This window comes from Conger conger, unplaced genomic scaffold, assembly GCF_963514075.1.
Source record: "Conger conger unplaced genomic scaffold, fConCon1.1 SCAFFOLD_173, whole genome shotgun sequence".
NCBI classification, from domain to species: Eukaryota; Metazoa; Chordata; class Actinopteri; order Anguilliformes; family Congridae; genus Conger; species Conger conger.
In genome coordinates, this window is record NW_026890228.1 from 17,501 (window position 1) to 26,144 (window position 8,644).

Below are 8,644 nucleotides of genomic sequence, written 5' to 3' on the forward strand. Positions count from 1 at the left end.
TGGGAGTCAGGTGTGATCACCCTCCCTTTACCTAGGAGTCAGGTGTGCTCACCCTCCCTTTACCTGGGAGACAGGTGTGACCACCCTCCCTTTACCTGGGAGTCAGGTGTGATCACCCGCCCTTTACCTGGGAGTCAGGTGTGTCCACCCTCCCTTTACCTGGGAGTCAGGTGTGTCCACCCTCCCTTTACCTGGGAGTCAGGTGTGATCACCCTCCCTTTACCTAGGAGTCAGGTGTGCTCACCCTCCCTTTACCTGGGAGACAGGTGTGACCACCCTCCCTTTACCTGGGAGACAGGTGTGACCACCCTCCCTTTACCTGGTAGTCAGGTGTGCTCCCCCTCCCTTTACCTGGGAGTCAGGTGTGTTCACCCTCCCTTTACCTGGTAGTCAGGTGTGCTCCCCCTCCCTTTACCTGGGAGTCAGGTGTGTTCACCCTCCCTTTACCTGGGAGTCAGGTGTGTTCATCCTCCCTTTACCTGGGAGTCAGGTGTGACCACCCTCCCTTTACCTGGGAGACAGGTGTGATCACCCTCCCTTTACCTGGGAGTCAGGTGTGATCACCCTCCCTTTACCTGGGAGTCAGGTGTGATCACCCTCCCTTTACCTGGGAGTCAGGTGTGATCACCCTCCCTTTACCTGGGAGTCAGGTGTGATCACCCTCCCTTTACCAGGTGTGAAGACAGTCCGGCCAATCAGTAGCTCTGATTACCTATGGTAAAAAAAACCCCAGGGCTGGATGAGGTCCATCAGGACTGTCTAGAATAGTTTTACGCAAGACCTGACATGCAAATACAGCGGTCTGTTGTACACCAAAGAGCTTACTGGCCACTTTAACAATACCATTATGAGGTGTTTTTTCATTTTATATATATATATATATATTCCTCCCCAAATTACCAAACCAGGCCACCGTGGAAAATGTCAGGATAGATTGAACAAATGATCTATAAAACGAGGTTATCGAGGCTGGATTTACATTAAAAGTACGGAGCGTGGAGACCGCCCCTGAGTCCCCCCATCTCCCTCACTTTACCCCATTAACAGTCCCGCCCAGCAACACTCACAGAGCTCCATTAAAGTCTGGGTTTCTATGGACCTGGAACAATGTAATTACATCCCGTTCAGCACCTCGTCTGATGAATAAAGTAATTAAGAGATTGTTTCTGGAGAGAGAAAAAGAAAAAAAAGGAAGGAGGGGAGGGGAGGGGAGAGGAGAAAAAAAAAGAAAAGAAAAAAAAGTCCGTTCCTGATGACCCGGATAACAAATCTGTTAAATGAATCGATGAGGCCTCGCAAGCTCTCACAGAAAATGGCTGCTGTTTGTATCGTAATTGAGAGGCTGAATTTGTCGCGCCAAAGCCAAACCCGTTCGGACGACGCCCGCTGACAACCCGCCAGCGCATGGGCCATATTCTCCGGCCGAAATGCTACCTCTTTTCCCACTGCAGACTGCTCACACAGACATGAGTCGGAGGATGACGTCACAGCTCCAGCAAGCAGACCGCGGGCACCTGACCGAGCAGCACCCAGATCACCCTGTCCGACCAGATCCCTCGATTTCATTTGTCGATTTCGTTTGCACGGTGCTTTTTGCAGAAGACACAAGGACGCTTCATAGAGTAACAGAAGGGGCAAACACCAGACCTGAACCCTCAAATAGCAAGGTGAAGAGAAAGCTCTCCAGTGGGGAGAAAAACTCTCCAGCAGTAAACTCCCCGAGGTGAAGAAATCTTGGGAGGAACGCAGCTACAGAGGGGGAGCCCATCCTTCGTTGGCCTGGTGCATCGAGGTAGGATGGATATGACAGAGATGCAATGGGAGATCTATCACAGCAATTTAAACGGGTTGAACCCGGTTATAGTTAACTTAATAAACTAGCTGGAAAAGTCCAGACGAGGGGAGGCACAGTGAGCAGATTTAGAGAGGCGGGGTGAGGCACTCGTAGCTCCGGGATGTGTGGAGGCGTGGGGATGAGCCAGGGCAGGAGCAGGGATGAACCAGGGCAGGAGCAGGGCTGAGGGAGGGCAGGAGCAGGCTGAGGCAGGGCAGGAGCAGGGCTGAGGCAGGGCAGGAGCAGGGATGAACCAGGGCAGGAGCAGGGATGAACCAGGGCAGGAGCAGGCTGAGGCAGGGCAGGAGCAGGGATGAACCAGGGCAGGAGCAGGGATGAACCAGGGCAGGAGCAGGGCTGCAGCCCTCACGGTAGGGCACAGGGCAGGAGTGGGTGATTTTACAGGCGGTTAGGTAGACAGCGCCCGACAGGGCTGCCAGCCTCAGCGAGCCCTGGCTACCTGGATTAGGTCCAGCCTCCCTGACGAACAGGTTTCATGACCTGGAACAGGGCTTTGTGGCAAGCCTCTGTAAAGGGGCTTTTCACACGGCACGGGGGGGGTGGGGGGGGTGAATGAGGTACCGCCAATGACAAGCTGCACCCCCCAGCAAACAGGGGCACGGCGTAGAGAGGAGAGAAAGAGGATCCCGGTGACGGAGGGAGACAATAACACCCTAAAAAGCCGCTTCCAGAAACAAAAGCAGCGCCGGATTCTCGCCGCCGGCCGCACAGAGACACGACGTCCTTTATTTTAACACAAAGCCGCTCAATAAAACCGCACGGGAGGCAGTTAATTTGGACGCGCTGAAGCTGATTGAAAAAAATAAATGACGGCGGTAGAGAGTGTGAAATCGCTAAACACAGTGACAACGCGTCCTCAGGCGGGAGAAAACTGGCGTTCTCCTTAGCCTGCGGCGGCTACGCTCAATGCTAACCTGCCGCTAATGCTAATCTCAGCCCGACTACGCCGTACTGTCCGCTAAGCATACTGCATACTCTGGAGTGCATAAATTTTAGTACTCGATGGGTAGTATGCGAAATACATCCTATTTTCCAACCACGCTGTGGAAGTGTCGATCACATCTTTGTTACTTTTGTTTGGTCGGATGGACCCGACTAAGCCTTCGCAGTTAGGCATAATGGAATACACGATGTTGGTGTTGACCGTAGAGTGGGTGATGGTCCTTGAGACATTAAGACACAGAATTGCTGGTCCACAGGCCTCACTGCTCTAGTGCAACCCACTGAGCTGGGCAGGCATATACAGTCCTGCGCAAAAGTCTTAGGCACCTGTATTACACTGTAGAGGTAAGATTCCTTCTCAAATAATTAAATGAAAGGTCCTAAATAAACGTGCTATACATTTTACATTACATTTTAGTTATTTGGGAGAATAGGTAAAAACTGAATCAAATCAATATTTTTTGTGACCACCCTTCGGCGTTAAAACTGCATCGCTTCTCTGAGATGGCCAATGCTGTCCTGCAGTTCTATAAGACAATCTGCAGGGTGGTTGTTCCAAGCATATTGGAGAACTTCTACAGTTCTTCTGCAGACTTCCTGTGCATGCTTCTGATCTCAGACAGCCTTGATCATGTTTTTTTAATTAAATACAAAAATGTCTCTGTAAAATTAATCTTTTGGAAAATGAATATTTGGAAATCTCACATGTGTTCTTTTATACTAACACACACACACACACACACACACACACACACACACACACACAAAAAACATATATATATATAATAAAGTCTAGGGTGCCTAAGACTTCTGCACAGTGCTGTACATGAATGCAATATTTCCTCCATTCTGAAGAACAAAATTAATGATATCATGGGCTGAATGAGTCATGTGCTGTAATTAACAATTGTTAACTGCTAACAAAATATCAGGTTTTTCGCAGCACAGATGTAATCGGCCTTGCTTGCTTAATGGTGGGAGTAGGATTTAACACCCGAGAGGAAATTTTGCCTGGGGCTTCCTGTTTCCCATCGCGGTCTGAAGGCACATCCCTTCACACTTTGCCTTGACTAATATTCACACTACAATCCCCAGCAGGGCGCTCCACCAATCACGCAGCACTGTCATGTAACACTTGAGTATCCTTGATCTGGATGTTGTAGTTCTTCTACCGAGTTTCTTGCAGTGCAATTTTGCCTCAAGTCGAGTTTAAGACTTAGCCGAAGCCTCATCGACTTAGCTTTAAGACTTAAGCCATAGCTTCACTGACTTAGCCGTAAGACTCAAGACATAGCTTTACTGACTTAGCCTGAAGACATAGCTTTACTGACTTAGCCTGAAGACATAGCTTTACTGATTTAGCCTTAACGCTTGAGCCATAGCCTTATATCTTCACTGACTTAGCATTAAGACGTCACTGTAGCCTTACTGTATGAACTACACTTGATGGCTATGGATAGCTGCTACGTTGTGATGGATTTATAGCCTACCTCATACGACCTGTGGTTGTGTCTGTTCCAATGACCTTCAGTTTGCACTTGGGAAAAAAGTGTCTGCCAGATGACTATAATAATCAGTGTAATGCACTGGTTCTTAAACTTTTTAATACCGCGACCCAAATTAGAAATATTTTTTTAATGCTGGTACCTAAATTATAAATTTAGTACCTTTCAAGGACCTGTCCAATATTCATACTAGCATAGCCGACCAGACAACAGACTAATTCCAGGGCCCGTACACTATCCGCGATCCATTTTGTGGTCCATAGTTTAAGAAACATTGAACGTTGATGTGATGTCAGGTGGCGAGTTGATTGTTCGGAATGAAAACCTGCAAAGTCTCCGTTGGGCCTCCCTGGTACAGAGCAGGGATCACCAACTCCGACCCTCGAATCCAAATCCATCCCTGGTTTCCCTTTTCTCCCGGGTAATTGCTGCTCCACACCTGACCCCCAGGTAAAGGGAGGGTGGAGAAAGCAGCCGTTCTCCTGTAAAAGCCATCAGCGTTCTGATCTCGTCTGGCAGTAATCGCCTCACATAAATATGATGCACTGTACCTGCAGCAGGAGCGTGTGTTTACACCAGCTCGGTAATAAAATAAACTCCAGGGAAGGTAGTTTAGCTGGATGTACCCAGGGTGATGTAGCAACCCCCCTATCCTGCACTGCTGAAGCTGTTTGTTTTCTGGCAGAGGTAGTGAGAGAGAGAGAGAGAGAGAGAGGGGAGGGAGGGAGAGAGGGGGAGGTAGAGGGAGAGGGAGGGAGAGAGAGAGAGAGAGAGAGAGAGAGGGAGAGGGGGAGGGAGGGAGAGAGAGAGAGAGAGAGAGAGAGGGAGAGAGAGAGGGAGAGAGGGGGAGGGAGAGAGAGAGAGAGGGAGAAGGGGAGGGAGAGAGAGGGAGAGAGGGAGTGGGGGAGGGAGGGAGAGAGAGAGAGGGGGAGGGAGAGAGAGAGGGGGAGAGAGGGGGAGGGAGAGAGAGAGAGGAAGAGAGGGAGAGAGGGAGAGAGAGAGGGGGAGAGAGGGGGGGAGGGAGAGAGGGAGAGAGGGGGGAGGGAGAGAGAAAGGGAGGGGAAGAGAGTGGGAGGGAGAGAGCAAGAGAGGGAGTGAGAGAAGGAGTGCAAGAGAGAGGGAGAGAGGGAGTGAGTGACAGAGACTGAGAGAAAGAGGTAGTGAGTGAGCGAGAGGAAGTGAGAGTGAGAGAGAGGGAGAGACGGAGAGAGAGAGAGAGAGAGAGAGGCGTAATGTTTTTAGCAAATGCCTGCCGCGTTCCTGCGCGGGGAGTTTGGGCTGCCTGGGTAAAGTCTGACAGCGTTGTGTGCTGAGTGACAGGACCTTGGCGGGGGAAACTGAGGTGAGGGTGATGTGTCTCGCGGTGAGGGACTCTGAATGCGCAGAATGCTTCCGCTGCCTTCCCGTTCCGCAACCTTCCGCGACCTCTGACCTCTGCCGGCCGTGTCCAGGAAGAAAAACACGACCAAAAAGTTGCGGCTTTTTTTTTTTTTTTTTTTTGCCAACTTATTTATTATTTAAGATAGACATTATAACAAACAAAGTTTACATTTTTACAGTTAGATCTTAGTAATTTGGCAGACGCTTTTAATCCAAAGCGACTTGCAATAGGTTAGGATAGTTTCTTCCACAGGTTAAAAGCATCCATAAATCCATAACTAGCAAAACACGCACGAAGGAGCTGTTCAACAATATTTACTGTATGACATTAATCTCACTCTAACCTCACACTATGGAGACACATCATTAGAGAAGGAAGGAGAAGGAAAGCAGATAAAAGAAATGCTTTAATTCTGGCTTCACCCCCAAACCCCACGGGCCACGCCACAAACCTTCCCCCTCCCTCCTCTCTCTGCACCAGGGCGCCAGAATAACCCACTACCCAGGGAGGGAGGGAGGGGCACAAGAGTGCAGCAGACTAAATACAACCCCAGAGATGGGACAGGATTTATGACCTGGGTTTGAAGGCCAGACAGTAACATCCAGCACATATATCAGTCTGGAAACAAACAAAATGAATATATAAAATAACAGGTTTCACTGGTATCCAGACACGTATAATTCACTCAAGGCTCTCCCTCCTGTCCGACACAACCCCCACCCCCCCGCTCAGATGTAATTATTCTCCTAAACTTGCCCTGAGGGCTGCGTATTGTTTTCCAAAAATACGCAGGGAAACCCGACGCCCCGTTGTGTTGTGGGGCGGAGCGGAGAGAACGCTGATTAATCGCCGTGGAGACGATGTGTCCGTCAAAGTGCAGGGGGCAGGGCTGGGGGTTGGGGCGTGAGGAAGGTCACGGCAGGATTTTCGGGGCTGTGCTTCGAGGGGAGCGCAGTGGGTAGGAGGAGGGGGGGGGGATTTCGGGAGATTGGAAGGAGCGGGATGGGTAGGGTTGTTCTGCATTACATTGCATTTGGCAGACACTCTTATCCAGACAAATGGTAAATGGCTGGCATTTATATAGCGCCTTTATATGAAGCTTCTCATTCTCATTGGGCGTCTTGCTCAGGGACACTTCGACAGCCCCTTAACGCCTGAGCAAACGTCACCCCAGATAGACGTACAAAACAGAACCAGGGACCAAGTGCGCTGAAAACCCGAGAGGGAAGTGCAGTTCTAGGTGCTGCAGTGATCACACATTAAAAACTTGAACCCTCGTAGAATAATCAGATAAGCTGACCAAGTAGCAGCACCACAGATTTGGCAACGAGGACACCACGAATAGTAAAGAAACTCAATGCCTGTGCAGTCATAGGGTGAAACGGGGGGGGCGAGAGAGGGATTCTGGGTATGGAATGCGAGTGGTGTGAGGTCATTGGTCTCCTGTCCAACTATGTGATGATGTCACGACATTCCACCAATCATATCAAACCGTCACGTCGTGACCTTCCAAACCCAAGCCCAGCCCCGCCCCCCTGACCCTTGACCTCGTCACCCGGCTGCCCCAAGCCGGGATTTACCCACTTGATTGGCTCCATTTATTTGCTTTTCTAAGATTCGCCAGCTAAACACAAATAACACTGACCAGCGCAGACTCACAGAGGCTCTTTCAACCACACTAATCAAATTCACATAGCAACCCCGCATCCCCGAACTGACCTCCCCCCTGTCCCAGATCAGGTTTGAGCCCCCCTGGAAAACTCCAGAGATATGCGTGAAATATGTGGTTGATTACGGAAACAGGATCCCTCCCCGAAATCCAAAATGGACACGGAACATCAGCACCGGTAAATTGCAAAAATCAAAACTTTCCATAATTTTGTCCAGTCCAAAGTTTGTCCGTTTGCTTCAGTATGTGGCACCCAGCACCCCCCAACCTCCTGACCCCCAAAATACCCCCCAACCTCCTGACCCCCAAAATGACTGGCTACACTACTGCCCTCCACCCACCTCTCTTTCTCTCTCTCTCACTCTCTACCCCTCTCTCTCTCTCTCCCCCCTCCTTCTCTCTCCCCCTCCCTCACTCTCACTCTCTACCCCTCCCCCTCTCTCTCTCACTATCGTAAACAACCAACTGAACAATAACCATCCCTCTTCCCAAAAAGAGGTTTTCACACCTTCATCATGATGAAAGGATGAGTAGCCTCCCTTTACCTGGGAGTCAGGTGTGACCACCCTCCCTTTACCTGGGAGTCAGGTGTGTTCACCCTCCCTTTACCTGGGAGTCAGGTGTGACCACCCTCCCTTTACCTGGGAGTCAGGTGTGTTCACCCTCCCTTTACCTGGGAGTCAGGTGTGCTCACCCTCCCTTTACCTGGGAGTCAGGTGTGTTCACCCTCCCTTTACCTGGGAGTCAGGTGTGTTCACCCTCCCTTTACCTGGGAGTCAGGTGTGCTCACCCTCCCTTTACCTGGGAGTCAGGTGTGTTCACCCTCCCTTCACCTGGGAGTCAGGTGTGTTCACCCTCCCTTTACCTGGGAGTCAGGTGTGTTCACCCCCCCTTTACCTGGGAGTCAGGTGTGACCACCCTCCCTTTACCTAGGAGTCAGGTGTGTTCACCCTCCCTTTACCTGGGAGTCAGGTGTGATCACCCTCCCTTTACCTGGGAGTCAGGTGTGTTCACCCTCCCTTTACCTGGGAGTCAGGTGTGCTCACCCTCCCTTTACCTGGGAGTCAGGTGTGTTCACCCTCCCTTTACCTGGGAGTCAGGTGTGTTCACCCTCCCTTTACCTGGGAGTCAGGTGTGTTCACCCCCCCCTTTACCTGGGAGTCAGGTGTGTTCACCCCCCCTTTACCTGGGAGTCAGGTGTGTTCACCCTCCCTTTACCTGGGAGTCAGGTGTGCTCACCCTCCCTTTACCTGGGAGTCAGGTGTGTTCACCCTCCCTTTACCTGGGAGTCA